Source organism: Marmota marmota, unplaced genomic scaffold (genome assembly GCF_001458135.2).
Source record: "Marmota marmota marmota unplaced genomic scaffold, marMar, whole genome shotgun sequence".
In the NCBI taxonomy this organism is placed as follows: Eukaryota; Metazoa; Chordata; class Mammalia; order Rodentia; family Sciuridae; genus Marmota; species Marmota marmota.
Genome location: NW_026000075.1, coordinates 4,538,036 through 4,555,615, shown reverse-complemented (window position 1 = coordinate 4,555,615; position 17,580 = coordinate 4,538,036). Strand labels below are relative to the sequence as shown.

The 17,580-nt window shown below is 38.2% G+C and overlaps 1 protein-coding gene across 2 annotated transcripts in view; it reads left to right on the top strand.

The window, feature by feature from the left end:
* Positions 1–17,580, top strand: part of Kcnmb2 (potassium calcium-activated channel subfamily M regulatory beta subunit 2) — a 243,803-nt gene that overhangs the window by 8,591 nt on the left and 217,632 nt on the right. Inside the window, exon 1 of one of the 2 annotated variants that reach the window (XM_048814254.1) lies at positions 11,669–12,064. The exons of the other annotated variant lie outside the window; for it this stretch is intronic. The gene's annotated coding sequence lies outside the window, so the exon portion shown is untranslated. Of the gene's footprint in view, positions 1–11,668; positions 12,065–17,580 lie in introns of those variants that run through there. 2 annotated transcript variants of the gene reach the window in all.

Genomic DNA, 17,580 nt, shown 5'->3' with positions numbered 1-17,580 from the left:
GAGGCAAAATATCTTTCTTAGTGAAACTCTGAGAAAGTTAAAAATAGCCATCAATTCAAATGCAAATCTAGACTCTTTCTTGCTTTGCATCAGATGCAGAGACTCATTCTGGACATGCTGTATAAGCCAGTTTATGAGAAGGAGACAGAGCAGTTGGTAGCTCTCCCTCATGAGAAAGTCTTTAAAGTCCCAAGTTTGGTTTTGCATAAGCATCAGAAAATTTCAGGTCACATAAAGAATGTATGCTCCATCACTGTGAGCTAAAACTTCTTCAGGGGGGTTGTACTTCTGTAGTAATTCTGGAATAACTGATTATCTTTGGATTTTCTTTGTTTCATCTCCTAGTATATTCCAAATGAAGAAACTAGAAGAAAAAAATAATCATCTGACTTCCAGAAGAAAATATTTTGGCCTAACCTTAGAGGGAAAATAAGAGAAATTAGTCCATTTTCTTCCTCCCTGTGAGGATGACCAGTGACTGGATTAACTTTGGTTCCTAGTGGTTTTATTTGATCCTGTATGGTACTTGGGAACAGCCTGTGAGGCTCTCTGTTTAGACAACTCAAGGTAACTATTTGCTTTTAAAATATAAAAATAGAACAGCATAGGAGCCACTTCTCTGTTGGAATGAATCAAAAGAACTGTTGAGAGAGAGAAAGTGTATAGCTAAAGGAGGATGGTTTAGATAACATATTACTAAATTTAAGAAAGTATTTTTGAGGGTAGAAAAAATAACAATATCCCTGGTACACACAAAACTAGGCAGAGAATGTCTATTATAATCTACTTCTCAATCTCCTAGGTCTATTTCCCCATTGATAAGTGGTTTAAGTATCTGCTGAACTGAAATTGAAAATAAAAAGATATAAAGGAGGCAGATGTGCTCTGATTTATATGCCTGTGTGACAAGTTGTCTTGTGTGTAATTTTGATTTCAGGCATACGAAGGTGGTTAGTATTTTTGCTAAGAGAAGATCCTTCCCCTCTGCCTGTGAATGTGCTCAGATGCCTGTTATTTTAATCTATTCTCCAACCTGTTATACTTGAAGATAGTCCTCATTTCACGTTTGCATTTACTTATTCATTTACTCAATAAATATTCATTGAACATCCAGTATGGGCTAGGAACCATGATGAGTACTGGACTTATAGTACTGAGCCAAATAAGAAGTAATCGCCCCCTCCAGTGATGGAGTTTGTAGTTCTAGAGGAGAAAGACATTATTCAAATACTCTCCCAAATAAATATACAATTACAGATGTAATAAGCGCCGAGAGGCTTTTTAATTGGAGACATTAATGTAGTCAAGGGTGTCAGGGAAAGCTTCTCCGAGGAAGAGATGACGGAGATGCTAAGTGGTAAAGTGGAGAAGTAGAAAAAAGAGCAAGCATATAAGGAGCAGGCGCCAGAGAAGAAGCTCTCTAGGCCAAGGAAAAGCATGTGCCAAGGCCAAACCCAAACTGGCACCTTGGCTTGGCACTTACCAAGAGTGCTGTGTGTGAGTCCATGTTTGCATGCTAGAGACAAGCAGACATGCCAATCTATTTACAGAGATGGGGAGACAGAGTTAGAGACAGAAAGGAAGGGAGAAAAAAGAACAAAGAGTTTCATGCCCTCATGGAGCTATTGTTAGAGGGAGAAGTCATTACAAATAATAATAATAATAATAATAAACTAGATTGAAAAGAAATCCGGACACAGAGAGAAGATGACCACTATTCCCTGAAGGCAGGGACCAAGGGTGGCTAGAGGATCACAGCAAATGATTGTGATTGGAGAGAAGGCTGGAAAGGCAGCCAAGAACCAGGAGGCAAGATGGTACAGGTCACACTAAGGAGTCTGCCCAATATCTAAGAGCAGTGGAAAGCCATCAAGGTAGTTAGCAGGACAAGACATCTGCTCTCTGTATGGGAATCTCTGACTCCAGTGTTGTGATCAAAATAGAGAGGAGCCCGAGAGGATACCCAGAAGCCAGCTGCAAGGTTGTGGCAGCAGTACAGAGAACGGCAGCCTGGATGGGCAGCAGCGAAATTGCAGACAGGTGGCCAGAAGGAGACATGTTTAGATGTCATAGCATAGAGCTGGTAATGAACTAAATGTGAGACTGTGAGCAAAACAGAACAGGGTGGCGAGGATAATGTGGATCTCTGATGTGAATAATCAGCTAGATGGTGAGGTTCTCGAACAGGACTAGACTTCCCTTACTTCAAAAAGCCTTTAGAAATTGCAGTCTATATTAATTTTTTCCATCCCCCCCCAACACACACATACATTCATATTCTCTCTCTCTCTCTCTCTCTCTCTCTCTCTCTCTCTCTCTCTCTCTCTCGGATTTTTGTTGTGATTATTTGTTTTTGTTTTTTTTCTTGAAATTATCTCTCCCTTGATTTTAATTATGTTTAAACTGTCTAACTTCCCAGCCCCACTCCTACCCTTTAGTTCTTTCCTATATTTTCTTTGCAGGATTCTCTTTTTCCTCTCTTACTTTTCTAAACTTGTTTAGTAATTGTGAATATCATCTAATGCACTTGAATCCCCAGCCATCTCTCCAGCCGTGACCTTGTTCTCCAACTTGAGTCTTGGGTTGCATATTACCTAATAAACATTTCCTGGTGGCCACCATCTTTGGACTCCAAAAGGCAGTTGACAAAACTAAACTCTTGTCAAGACCTGATACTTCCATCCATGTCTCACCCTTCTATTCATTAGGCCATCAATTTCCCAGGTTTTAAAGTGGCTGACTCCTCTTCCAACTATATACTAATTAGACTGAGTCCTGTTGATTCTTCATTCAAAATATTTTTTTTTGTATCTGGTTCCTTTTATTTCCCAAATAAAAGCCCTTTGATTGCACATCTTGACTATAAAATTGTTTGCTAACTGACTTCTTCACTTCTAGTCTGATATTTTTCAAAATACAGTCCTTGAATCAACTGCACAAGAATTATCAGGGGAACTTTTNAATTTTTTTTTTTTTTTTTTGACACTGGGGATTGAACCGAGGGGAGCTTAGCCACTAAGCCACATCCCCATTCCTTCTTTATATTTTATTTACAGACAGGGTCTCCCTAAGTTGCTTAGGAACTCACTAAATTGCTGAGGCCTTGAATTTGTGATCCTCCTTCCTCACCCTCCCTAGCCACTAGGATTATAGGCCTGTGCCACCACACCTGGCTCAAAAGGAAATTCTTAACTTCAGAATGTCAGAGTTATGCTGATTTAAAGGTAAATGAGACAGGAAGGAGTCCATGCTGTTCTTGTGTTTTTACTTTAACACTTCAAACTTGCCATTTCAAGGAAATACTCTTTTGTCTAATGCTTCATTTATTAAAAAAAAATCACTTTGCCCCACCAAGATATTAAGCTGAAAGAAGTCCTCAATGTTTACAAAGTATTCATAAGGTGTATCAAGTTCCTATGAGTTAGGAATGGGACAAAAGCCCTAACAAAGGTCCACAATGCTTTGGATATTTTAAGAGATGAGAAAAATTACAAATAGAAAGTAAAAAAATGAGAAAAGTCCAAGATGGAGTCTCAGAACTAACAGGATTTGAGTTTCTTTTTTTGCCACTAACACTTCTGTGCCTCAGTTTCTCCTTCTGATAAATGAGGCTGTAATCCCTAGCACATGGGAGCTTTGTGCAAGTTCAATGAAATCATGTACACAAGATGGCCAGCACAGTGCAGCGTGAAGAGCTGATCACTAAGGGAGCCTGTCATTGTCAAGGAGGGAGTGGGTCATCTTGTCAAATCTTATAGAGTTTAAAGAGGAATGACTTTGGATTTTGTATTTTTGGGGTTTGCTAATCCAGTGGCAAATGTGGGAAATCATTTTGCACAAAGAAGTTGAGAGTCAAACCCACCAGGGCATGGTGGCACACACCTGTAATCCCAGAAACTCAGGAGGCGGAGATGGGAGGATTGAAAATTCGAGGCAAGCCTCAGTAACATAGAGAATCACTGTCTCAAAATTTAAAAAAAATAAAAATAAAAGAAGCTGGGGATGTCACTCAGTGGTAAAGTGCCCCCAGGTTCAATTCTCAGTATCAAAGTAAAAAAAAAAATCAAAACGGGGTGCAATGGCATTAAAGGACTGAGCAGGTGCAAAGGAACATTTTATCCCCAAAGAAAGAGTGAGGACACTTGACACATGGCCAGTAAGAACACAGGAATGGCACAGCTGCTCTCTGAGGAGCCTGGCAGCCGGCCTCTGGGTAGTTGATGAGCTGCATCTTACCCTGCTTTGTAGATTTCAAGTTGAATTGCTTTACTTCCTGACCTGCCATTCTCACAACTCTGTATGATGGACATCATCACCCCGCTTTTAGGAATAGAGAAACCCAAGACACTCAAAGCTCCAGAGCCAGTACCTCTTTCCCAATTTCTCTATCCCTCAACTGCAGACCACACTGCTTGGCCTAACAAGGGACCCATGACCTCTGCCTTTGGAACCTGATTCACCAAGACATTCACATTTCCAGAAAGTATGTAGAGCCAAAACCATGGGGGAAAGAGTTGTTCATTTTCATGTGGTTACTCATTATCAATAAGACCTGGAAAATGTCAACGATAGTACACATTTATAGAGCACTGTATGGATAAAGTCACTTTCTATGACACTATCACCTGTAGCTTGTGAACCCCTATTAAATGCAAGAACTGCATTAAGTACTTTGCATGCATGCTCTGGTTTAATGCTCAGAACAGCCCTAAAACTCTCACTCCAAAAGTGTGATCATGTGATCATATTGCCCAAGGTACACAACTCATTGGTGGTCAAGCTGGGGTTCGAGCAAAGGCCACTTGACCTCCAGGCCTTCAAACATCACATTTGACACTTGCTGGCTATTTGACCCACTTTCTGGCTAGGTGCCCAGGGGCACATGCCCCAGCTGTTTAGACCTGGATTGTGAGATCCTAACAAGGAGATGCCCAGAGCTCTGAGGAATGAAAGAAGTAACAGGACGGGTGCACAAAAATCTTGGGCAGCTGACTCAGGCAATCTGCTTTCCTGTGGATTAACCTCTATCTTTGCTCTCTCCATACCCACGAAGCAAACTCCGGATGCATGCTGCTGGTCCTTATCCAGATGCTGACCAAGGTTTACAGATATGATTCTAAATGGCGCCAGTGAAGAATGATTTATTTAACAATGCTCCTAGCACAATTTCCACACTGAGAAACAGTGAAAGAGAAAGAAGATTTAGGCAGATAAGCAGAATGTCTTGTAACAGATTTCACATTTTTTCCTTAACATATCCTTAAATTGTTTCTCTATTTTTCTACAGTCTTATCTTTTGAATAACAAAACAAAACAAAACAAAGAATATTCTGCTCGTCTGCCACCAATCTCTAAAATTCAGGCTGAAAACCCATTTTAGATAAAATATTAATATGTCCCAATGCTCTTTGCCCAATATTTTCCCATAACCCGATATATATCGGTGGCACAATAAAATTTATGTTCTCCCTCTCATTTTCCCAAAATTAGTCTTTATCTCATCCATGTAGTATATGGGCTGCTTTCCTATAAAATCACCTTTCCCTAGATTAGGTAGAATTTGGATCACAGTTGTTTCCATTTCTGTACAATATTTGGGGGTTGGTTTGTTTGTTTGTTTGAGTGTTTGTTTTAGGTAGTTGCTTTAACTCAAGCAAATATAAAAATTACCCTTGATTTTGCTTTTCCTTAAATTATAGAAATTCAAACACCCTATTATGCTGAAATTATTATAATTTGTATTCAAAAGCAATGACCTAATACGTTACACATTTTAAGCCTCAGTAGTCTGCTAGATCTGTGAATAAATACCACAGTCACTTCTGACAGCACCCATAATGGTGTTTATATTTCTTTCTTCTTTGCTAAGTAAATGAGAGTTAGATGTTGTCCATATTTCAAAGGCATAATAAAACCCAAGGGCTTATTACTGGTAGTGCTTCAATAAAGATAAGCAGAAAAAAAAGAAATGTCCTGTGAAGTGTTATCTTGGTTGGATTTTTGTCTCTGTTTGTCAAAAAAAACTTTCCCTATAATGATACTGCAGTAATTCATATTCATGCAAGTAAATCAATTTTAATAAAAACATGAAAGTGGAATTCAAGCTGAACCTTCACCTGAAACTTGAACTTCCAAATTGCCGTTTATTTCAAGTCAAGATTTATGAAAGATATATAAAATGCAAGGAAACAGATTTCCTTTATTATCTTACCTAAGTGCCATCTGGCATCATGCTAAGAGAAAATCAAAAATTTAAAAAGAAGAAAAAGAAAGAAAACCCTTGTTGGGGTTAGTATCGATCTGGATGTGCTTACAAGATCTGATGAAAAACAATTTTGAAATGTGAACTAGATATTGGCCAATACAGACTTTTAGGAATGCCTACTGAAAACCATCAGACACATGGGCAAGCCACTGGGGTGCCAGAAAAGAGGGGGAAGGAGACAGAGCTCTAGGTTGAGCAGAGGAATGTCTTTCCGTACAGAGCATTCTGTGACCAGCTTCAGGGATTCTTGTGGTACTGTGGAATGGTTCAGGTTGGTTTTCCACAAACAAAACCTTCAGAGGCAATGAGTCTAAGCAGAAAAAAGAGGGTAGGTTACTGGGAGAAATCATTGAAGATCAATATACCAGAGCCCAATTGTTTCAACAAAAGTATTAAAATGAAAGCTAATATTTTTGTCACTTATTTATGTGTTAGATGCTATACTAAGCGCCCTATATTATTATCTTATCTCTTTCTGATGACAAAGTAATGTCTAGGATTTTTAAAATCATTTATTTTCATCATTTTTTTTTTCAGATGAGGAATCTGAAACAAAAAGATTTCCTGCAACTTGCCCCATATTACAGAATTAAATGTTAAGACCTTGATTCAAACTCAGGTGTTCTCATTCTGATTCTAGAGTTTGTACTGTAAATCACAGTTATAAAAGAAATTCCAAACACTAAGCATATAAAATAATAGTCTTCAAATTATGTGACTATGATTAAATTTGAATGGGCTTATTTTTTTAATATTTATTTTTTAGTTGTAGTTGGACACAACACCTTTGTTTTATTTATTTATTATTTTTATGTGGTGCTGAGAATCGAATCCAGGGCCTCTCACGCGCTAGGCGAGCACTCTACCGCTGAGCCACAACCCCAGCTCTTGAATGGATGAACATCTAACAAGAATTCAAACCTGACATATTTATGAGCCAAATCTTGAAACTACGATTGTTACCAAAACCCCATGCCTATTCATTATGCATTATTATAGAATGGAACTTCAACTCACAGTGACATTGAGAGTGTTTTCAAAGGATTCATGGTTAAAATTAAATAATGATTTTCATCTTATCAGAATAACATAGAACCTTTTTCAGAAATGACGACTCCTTCCCTTTTTAATTTTCTGATGTGTGAACAAGTAACTCAAATAAAAATCAATTTAACTCTGTTCTTTTTAACAACCAGTTGCTGGGCCCCTTTCATGAGAAAGCATTTATGCTTTTTGTTTCTCTTAAAAATAAAGAACTTAAATTCACATTATTTTTATGAAATAAGTAGGATTTACATTCAGAGTCAGTGGTCTAGTGAGATTCTAAAGTTGATAACAGAGATTAGAAGACATGCTCCCTTGCCCTCAAGTTGCTTTCAAGCTGGTATTGATTACTGCTCAAAAGAAAACAGCAAGTTCCTAAAAGCATATGGATGTTGTGTAAGGACATGGGTCTCTGCTCTCCGCAGGGGACTTTTCATGGTTGTGAGTCTTGTAGAGAGGACTTTGGAAGCCTCTAATTATCCTTCCTCAGCAATTAGCTGGTAAGAACATGTGACCAAGTCTAAGGTCCTTGACATTTTATCTGGGATTTCTTAAAGACAACACCTTCAGGATGGAGAGATGCTACAAATGGTAGACCGACAGAGGAGCTGGCACGTTGGAAGAGTGTCCTCCTGTGTTAGAACTGGAAGTTACCTGCTGCCTGCTGCTCAAGTTGGCTCTGCAGGTGGAAAGTTCCAAGAACAAGGAGAATCCAAAGAAAGATTGGACAGAACATTCCATTCTTTTCCAACAACAAAACAGTTCTTTGCTGTCTGTAAAACTTCCCCTACCAAATAACCTTCCTCTCTATCCCACCAACTCCCTGCATGTGACACAAGATCTGATTTAATCTGTTGCAATCACCTGGTGTTAAGAACATAAGCTTTTGCACCTGAATTTGACCCCTGCTCTTCCAGTACTGTCACCTTGAGCAAGTCTCTTAATGTGTTGGGCATCAGTTTCTCCCATCTTTAAAATGGGTTTTCATAATACCAATATTGCATATTTGTTGGGAGGTTTTAACAAAATGGCATATGAAAAATGTGTGTTGATATGATGGGTGACCAATCAAAACTAACCACTGCTATAAAAGCATCTCCTATGTTCACAAAACCCCATGCCACTATTGTACTATATGGCGATACCCATTTCCACTACATTGTAGCTGCAGGGGGCCAGGGGGAATAGGAAGATAATTTTGTTTACTTGGTGTGTTTGTTAGCTTTTCATCGCCTTAACCAAAATACCTGACAAGAACAACTTAGAGGGGGGAAAGTTGATTTTGGCTCATGGTTTCAGAGATTCAGTCCCTGATGGCCAACTCCACTGCACTGGGCCCAAAGTGAGGCAGACAACCATGTCATGTGCTCAAGGGATCAAGGAAGCATAGAAAGAAAAAGGGGCCACAGGGAAGTTGAACCCTTCCAGGGCACTCCCTCAGTGACCTACTTCCTCCAGCCACACCCATCTCCTACAGTTACCCACCAGTTAGTTCCTTCAAACTAGAATGGACTGATTAGATTACAGCACTTATTTCTAAGCATTTCAACTCTGAACATTCCTGCATTAACATAGGAGCTTTGGGGAGACACCTCACATCCAAACCATAACCTCAAGTAGATTATAAGCCCCTTGTTCTTGATACTAACCCCACCAATGAAGAATATCTGGTCTCTGACATTGAGGGTTTTGCAATTCAGTGATGGAGACTACATATGTCATGATATATTAAAAAGTAGAATGTGTTAAATTTTATACTTGAGTGTTTAAGGACCACCAAGGAGGAGAAAACTAATTTTGCCTGGGAATTTGAAATGGCTTCATGAAAGACTGAATATTTGATCTCCAGCTTGAAACAGGGCTTGAATAAGAATTATAAAGAAAAGAAGGAAAGAGATGTGTTAAAAATTACAAAGGTTAAAAAAAAAAAAACAGATACAGGGGATATGGAGAGTGAATAAGAGAGAGAAGGATGAAAGATAACCAGAGTTTAAAAGTCCAGAAAATTGGGAGGACAGTATTGGCCAGAGTTCTCAGAGAAGGAGTAGAATCCACAGAGGATGAAGCACTCAGTCCGGGATGTTTTTAGTTTGAGGTGGAGGAAGGACATCCAGATGAAGGTCTCCCCTGGTGAGGTGTAACTTGCAATACAGAGGAATGCAGATTTCAGAGCTATTTTCATAGATGTGATCATTTCAACTTAGGCCATCACTTTGGGGTGGAGCACACCTGTAATCTTGGCATCTGGGAGGCTGAGGCGGGAGGACTGAAAATTCAAAGCCAGCCTCAGCAACTTAGCATGACCCTAAGGGCTAGGATGTGGCTTAAATGTTAAGCACCCCTGGATTCAATCCCTTGTACCAAATATATGTATCATAGAACAGTGAGAAGCAACTAACACTCTGATAACTCATCATTTTAAGGAAACCTTGGTGACATGGGAAGAAAACCAACAGGCTGCAAAATCACAGAAGCCCAAAGAAAAGATAATTTCACAAAAGCAAAGGTGAACAGGAGCATCTGGACCTAAAGAGAGTCCAGGGAGAATGAAGAGTTGGAGACTTTGTTGGCCATGTGGTAATAGCAAGGAAAACAGTTTCAGGACTGACAGGAGCAGAACCATTGAGAAGGTGAAGTGAGAAGGAAAAACATGCACAGAATCATAGCCTAAGGGACAAGGGAAGGGGTTTTATAAGAATAAGGGAGGATGAGTACATTCATAGTTTGGAGGGAAGAAGCCAGAAAAATGGATTAAAACTAAAGAATAAGCAAAGGTTAATTAATGACTCAGGTCCCTAGAGCACTTGTTATTAATGTTCTTTGAATATAAGACTCACCTTAGGATACTTAAAATAATATTAATGCCTGGTCCCTATCTGCAGAGATTCAGATTACAGTTTTTGTTAGGATGGGCATTGGTTTTACTTAACAATTTCCCCAGGTGATTCAACCATGCATCTAGATATGAGAATCACCAACTTTGAAGAATTGGGCATTGAATTAAGGCCATTATAGAAGGTTTTCTTGGGATGACAAAGATTACCTTCTTCCTCTGAGATGAGGACATCCAAATTAAAGTGGAGAAGTAGAGATAAGATTAAATAAAAGCTGAAACGTTTTGAAGGAGGGATATTGAAAGAATTCACTATGGATGGCTTCCATCTGAGAAAGTGGAGGTGAGATGTATACAGTGAGGAGCAGGAGTAAGGTTGGGTCATAAAAGAAACATCAGACATTCTGAGCATCTATTAGGATTTGGGCTGGGGATGTAGCTCAGCGGTAGAGTACTTGCCTGGCATGCAAGAGGCCATAGTGCCAAATAAAAAGAAGAAAAACAAAAACTATTAGGATTCCACCAGGATAAATAAGACAAGTGTCCAATCACTGCTTTATTCTCTCCTTTTTTGAGTGGTACTGCTGACCAAAAAAAAAAACGGGGAGGGCATTACTGTTTTATTTGTTCCTCTTAGAAAAAGAAAGGGAAAAGGTATAATCAAGGAAGAGTTGGAAAAATGCTATAGAGCTTTAGGGAAAACTTTAAGCAGGGTTATCAAGAGGAAGAAAATCTCAGCTGTGGATTCATGTCTCTGTGAACTTGCCCATGGAGGGGTCTTGGAGATCACTCTCCCAATTCCTTCCATTTAAATTATGAAGAGACTTAGATTCAAAGAAATTCTGAAATTCTACCACCACCAAACAGCAAGCTAGTACCACCCAGAGACGCTGAAATCAAGCCTTCTGATTCCCACACCCAGGCAGTTAGTTCCTGTTTACACTCTGCTCCTGACCTCTGTGACGGAGGCTCCCAGTTAGCAAAAGGGCCGCCATTCTTCTGTGAGGATTAATAAGAAAATACATAAATTGTTTTGAGCTCTTTGCAAGAGAGAAAGAAATTGTTCAATTTCTTCTTTATTGCTATTACTTGTGGACTGGAATGAATTTTTAAAAACTTCTTATGACTAGTGTGACGTTTCCCATTTTAAGCTAACCCAATTTTAAATTGCCTATAGAATACACAGATAATCAACTGTAATAATTCAGTTGCCACACTCAGTACTTGTTTGAAATCCTAACAAAGAGAAAAATGAAAACTTTCAAGCCTACAGTACCAGCAAGATAGAGCCTGGAAAACCTGTAAAAGAATTTATTCTAGGTAATTAAGAAGTGGCAGTGCATATGGGGACAACATCACTGGGTCTCCTCCCCTGCCTGGCTGGAGTGCAAGGACAGTGATTTAACTGTGCAAAACAAGATGAATGAACTAGATCACCTCTTCAGTCCCTTTCATGTCTGACTTTTTATATTTTAGTTTTTGCCATCATTCTTCTACCAAAATTTCTAAAATGGTAAAAAAAATCTCATGAATTATAATTCCAAAATTTTTTTTCAATTATAAATAAATTTATGTCTCAACTTCAGGTGATTTTCCTGAAAATGGGAATGTGTTGAAATAAATATTCTAAACTAATCTCTGCACTTCAATGGACTTTTCACTACCTTTGGTTGGTTACACTAGGCTAGTTGCTGTTTACTTTGCATGGTTGAATGCTCTGTCCCTATGCCTTACAGTGCCAGGACTGGCACTGACCAATGAGCTTTGTATTATGGCACAAAGGTGGCTGGGCAAACTTCACTTATCCATTTCTCCTATCCAAGTGTACGATGTACTCTTGCGGTCATCCCAGGAGCCCAGGGGACATGCCAAGAAAGAGAGAGAGAGTGAGCACCACAAGGCTGAAAGGTAAAGCACTGTAGGTAAGCTGAATCTCCTAGAGCACTGTGGTTGTTTTACATTCATCCTTTTAAACTAGTAAAGGGCTTGGTGATTGCTATGCAGACAAATGCTACTCTTAAAGAGAGCGACACTGAGTTGGATTTTTCAAAATATGGCTGTAAGATGGAAAACCATACAAAATGCAATGTTTCCTGGCTTTGGGACAATCTGCATGACTGCAAACTCAGGAGCAGAGGTACATGAGAACTTGTGGGAGTGCTGTCTTTCATAAGGAAAGAAAGTCTCAGTTGCCTTAGGGTTGTTTGTTGATTCTAGTGTACATTTTCTTATATTTTAAAAAATGGAGCAGTGGTAATTCACAAGTCTTTGTTTCAACTCTAATATATTTGAGTCTTGTGATTTTTCTCAGCCTCTCAAATTCTCAATTATTTTACTGTCAGAATATTCTTCTGTTTGATAAATTTTCTAAAAGAAGCTCTGTCTAGACATGCAAACTCATGAGAGAATGGATATGAAGATCTAGATGACTCTAGGAAAAAAATCCTCTTAATTGACTATTTTAGTCAACAAGCCCTGAGTCTTCACTGATCTTAATTATACAAATATAATATGTAGTTTAGATCTCTAATTAATTTTGCAGGCCTAGAAATTGTTTCACAGAAACATTTAACAACACTGTTATTTTGCATGGTTTATTCTTCCTCTGAAAATTAGATCACAATATTTTTAGTGATGAGAAAATATATACAAATTCAAACTGACAGCAATTCACAGACCCCTAATATTCCAATATGCTCTGGTGTATGTCAAGCGCTTTGCAAAATGATTATTAATAGCCTGACTGCAAAATTGTTTAAGAAACATTTCATTTCAAATTAGCCATGATTTATTTTTTTCAGATTATACAGATGCATTAGGCTGTTTTCTTTTCTCATATTTAGTTTTCCCAGTTTTTCAAAAAGGGAATATATATGTAAAGAAAGACAGAAAACTACAAAGAAAGAAGGAAGGAAGAGAGAAAGAGAAAGAATTTGGCAAGTAATTAGTTCATTTGATTATCTTAGATCACCCAATAGAGTTTTTCAGATCTCTCCAAAATACTTCAGACCCTTGGTGCAATTGCTTTCTCTGAGGGGGTAAGTCAGTGGTGACAACAGTACGTTAGAGATTGTCTAGGTAGGACAACCAATCAGGAGGCCTTGGTCTGAGAACCTGAGGTGAATAGGAAACACTGAGAGTCAAAGGGAGGTGACTTCCATCCGAGGATACTTCTCATTAAACGGAAGATAACGCCCAGCCAAAGCCATTAGCTATCCCCCAACTGACCCTCCCTATCTCACCCTTATGTCTCTTCTTCAAACTTGAGGATATTATAGGCAAAAGTGCTCCACTGAGCCACACAAATAGATCTGTCAATCAACCAATAGTCCATCAATCTATAAAATCTATGTATTTCAGAGCCAAAGCCAAAGTTCTCTTCCCCTAAACATATTAAGGTAATTGGCTTTGATCTGCAGTGTGCTTTGGAGATAGAGATGTCAGTGACATAAAATGATAAAGGATTTAAACTTTCCCTAACATTTTTGAGAATTATGTGTCAGACATGTGCTAAGTGATTTCTGACTTGTCTTTTCATGCAGTCTTTAAAATAACTCGATGAAGTAAGTGCTATTTTTATCCTCAGATGTGAACACTGAGCTTGACCACAGTTACTTGCCCAAGAGAACACAATCAGTAAATAACAGAACCAGATGCAAACCCAGCACTGTCTGACCTCAAAATTAGTGCCCTTGTCCAGTACACTATACTACCTCCTGAGGGACAGTCATTCCCCAAATGTTCATGGACTCTCCAAAACTCACAACAGGATATCAGTTATCTGAGCCTAAAAGCCATTCCTGTATTGCCTCTGAATCCTACTCGTGCCAGGCACAGAGCAGGTACTTGAAAAATACTCCTGAAATAAATTCACAAATGAAAGCTATTTGTTCTAATGATTTATCATCTCACTCTGCTATGAAATTAAGTATGAATCCATAAAATTTAGTCATAAGGATAATGTTATTTGAACAGGAACAAGATGGCATTATGAATAATAGATTCCAATCTATTAAGCACAGAGCTATAGCAACAGTTTAACAGGATAATGCAAGGATTATTATAAAATCTTAAGAGATTACTGTAAGTGGTGCACGATCCCCTTCCCTATCAATAAAAACAAAACAATGCTGAGAAACAGGCTTTTTATTTGCTTTTACATGAAAGCTGTACTGAGTTGTGTGACCAGAGTTAGGACAGCTCGGTTCTGTTCTTGGTTCTGAAACAAAATGGCTCTACTATGACTTTTAGCAAAAGGCTGACCTCTTCAGGTCTAAATCTCCTCATGGTTAAAAGTAGGGGAGGATCAGATTAGATGATTCATAAGGTCTTTCCCTCTCTAAAATCCACTTTGTAATATCAGTGCAATAGATTCCTATATTAGTATAGCTGGAAATGCTCACTGCACGTTTTTTTAAATAAATTTTGCAAATGATCTGTGTCAGAAGAGCCAAAAGGTTCTTTATAACAATATTCAGCAGGGAAAGGAATACAGTGTCCTTTTAGGTACAATCTCTAGGATGCACACTATATGTGCAGAGCCAATGACACTAACAAAAGAGAAAATCATCAACAGTGCACAACATCAGACCAGTGAGGACATGATAAAGAACATGATAAGATCCATAAACTGAATCAGAGGAATTTCAGGCATTTTTTAGAACTTTCCCATACAGTCACAATCTTGATTGAACTTCCTTGAATTCAGTTATCCACTTTGGTGTACAAAAGGTCAAATCTAAAATACTGTTCACCAGGACTTATCACACTTACAATTAGAGACCGCTTGTGTACACACAGAGCTTCTAGTAACATCATATATAGTACAAATTTTTGTATACAAACCTAGTAAGTCCCAGTACTGGGTCCTCTACCCACGTCTCTATTAATTGTATTATCTTAGTTAACTAGTATGATCTCTCTAGATCTGAAGTTTTTTTCATCTGTAAGAAGAGAGAGTTGGGTCAAAATTGCTGCCTAGATCCAAAACAAGTGGTTTTATAGAAATAGGAAAAAACATGCTCCAGTTACTATGATCACTTGCTGCCTTCTATGGAACGTAGCTCCTGATTAGTGGAGAGTATCTTGTTGGCTAAGGAGATGATAGGTATGACCACCAGTTTGGCACAGTGAAGCCAGTATTAAGTTTTCTGCAGAATTAAGGAGAAAATAGAGATCCTCAGAGAGAGGATTCTTGGAAGAGAATCCTGCCTCAAAAGAAAAAAAAAAAAGAAAAAGAAAAAAGGGTTGTAAGCGCAGTGATAAAGTGGCCTTAGGTTTGGTCCTCTGTTCCTCCCCACCACAACACTGCAAGGAATTGTTGACAGATTAAGAGAGGTCTGACTCTGCAATATTGATAGCATGATAGCCTTAAAAGCCCCTTTAACAGGACGGTGACTGATCAGATTGCATCTAGGTTCAGTTCTGGACATGTTTACAGAGATCTCAAACTCTGATACTTTTGCAGATTAAATTTAGTGAAGCTAGAAATAAGACAATGAGTATTGATGAAAACTCGGGGCTGGAGAGGGCATGCCCTGCAGAAAGGCATTCAAATTCCTTTTTTCTTTTTTATTTATTTAAAAGCAAAACAAATTAAAAAGACACTGTGCCAAGCAAAACACATCTGGGCCAGATCTTAAAAGAGACATCATCAAACCAAAGGACATTCAGAAGACAGTGGTCAGGATGTGAAATAACTCACTACCCAGTAGCATGGGGAATGACTTATAAACTGGGATCTATAATTTCAGAAAAAGACCTAGTGATTATCTTCAAGGTATGTGAATACTGTTATACAGAAAGGGTATTAGAAATGCTTTATCTTACTTTAATGAGTGGAGCCAGAAAAATAGGGCAGCCATTAAAGATTAAACGAGTAAATATTGGTAAAGCACACAGAACAGTCTGCACAGAGTAAGCATTACAGAACTGTACATCAAATAAAATGAAATGGACTTCGGATTCCATGATGTCCAAAGCTTAAATGAGTTGTCTCTATGGTGAGTGATTGAAAAGGCAGCATTCATGAATTGGTTTGGGGGCAGCATTCTCATGGTTAGAAAGCTGACCCAGACTCTGAGCTTCCAGGGTGGCTCCCTAAGAATACCTGTACTACTGGGAATCAGTTGTAGTGCATCAAATATTTGAAGCAAAAGACATTTCTCCTTTACTGAATGGTCCTGTATAATATTTCAGTTCTCCGATGAACTCATCCCAGCATTGAGGTAACACACAACATTTTGAAGTAAGTCCTCATGAAAAAAGAAAGTATTGGGAAGGTATATACAATCCTAGAAAGTAAGAGTGGTGCCATTGGAAATGTGAGCACTTTGAAAAGGAAATATCAGAGTGCCACTGGAGTCCTCCAAGAAAGGAGTGTGTAACATGGGTATGGTGATGAAGAACACCAGAATCCAGGATCTGCAAATCTCTCAGAGACACCTTCACAGCCTTTGGTCAGATCAAGTAGATGTGGAGACTTTAATGTTGAATCATTCAAGATAGAATTCCATGTCTTAACCCCCCCCCCAAAAAAAAACAGGGAAATGAATAATCACAATAAGAAAAATGTGTAGACACCTTCCAAGTTCTGTTAAAAACTTTGAGATTCTGATTATGATAGGTGCCATATGTCATCAAAGGATAATGACCAATATATAAGACAGTGGTGACCAAAACTAACTAATGAGAAACTCAGTACTGATGTCAATTTGAGTATCAGAGTGTGGTGAACAGTACATTTAATCTAGCTGGAAAATAGAAAAAACAGACACAACTGACAATTCCATCATGGTGGTCTGAGTAGAGCTGAGCAGTTGGAGAAGTGAAAAGATGGAATGAAGATTTATCAAGCACCCATTCTTGGTCCCACACAGGGCTGGGGCTTTACACGTGTTACCTTATCCAATTCTCATGTTAACCTTGAGAAAAAAAATGTAATTTAGTCCCATTTCTACACAAGAAAATTAGAGATCAATTTAATAAATTTGCTCAACTCTCATAAACTTGGTGAATTGCAAATCAATAAAAACGTTTTGAAGAGTGATTCAGAAGAACCTATCAGAAATTTTAAGGACCAAAATTATTGCCTCAGCGATTCTGTTTCTTGCCACTTATTCCTTCAGAAGTACTTTCACAAATGTGCAAGGATATTATGTGCAATTTTCTTTATTGCAGCATTATTTGTGATCTTAAAAGTTTGGAGACAATCTAAAGGTTTGGGGTAAAATAATTTATGATGTGTCTATATCCTAGAATACTTTGAAATAAAACTATTGAAATGTACAAAACTAAACTCATTCAGAAGGATGTCAGAAATATTTTTGAGTATAGAAAGCAAGATAAAAGTATAATACATAGTAAAATCAACTTTTTATTTTATATATATAAAATAAGTATTTTATATATATATATATATATATATATATTTATAGAA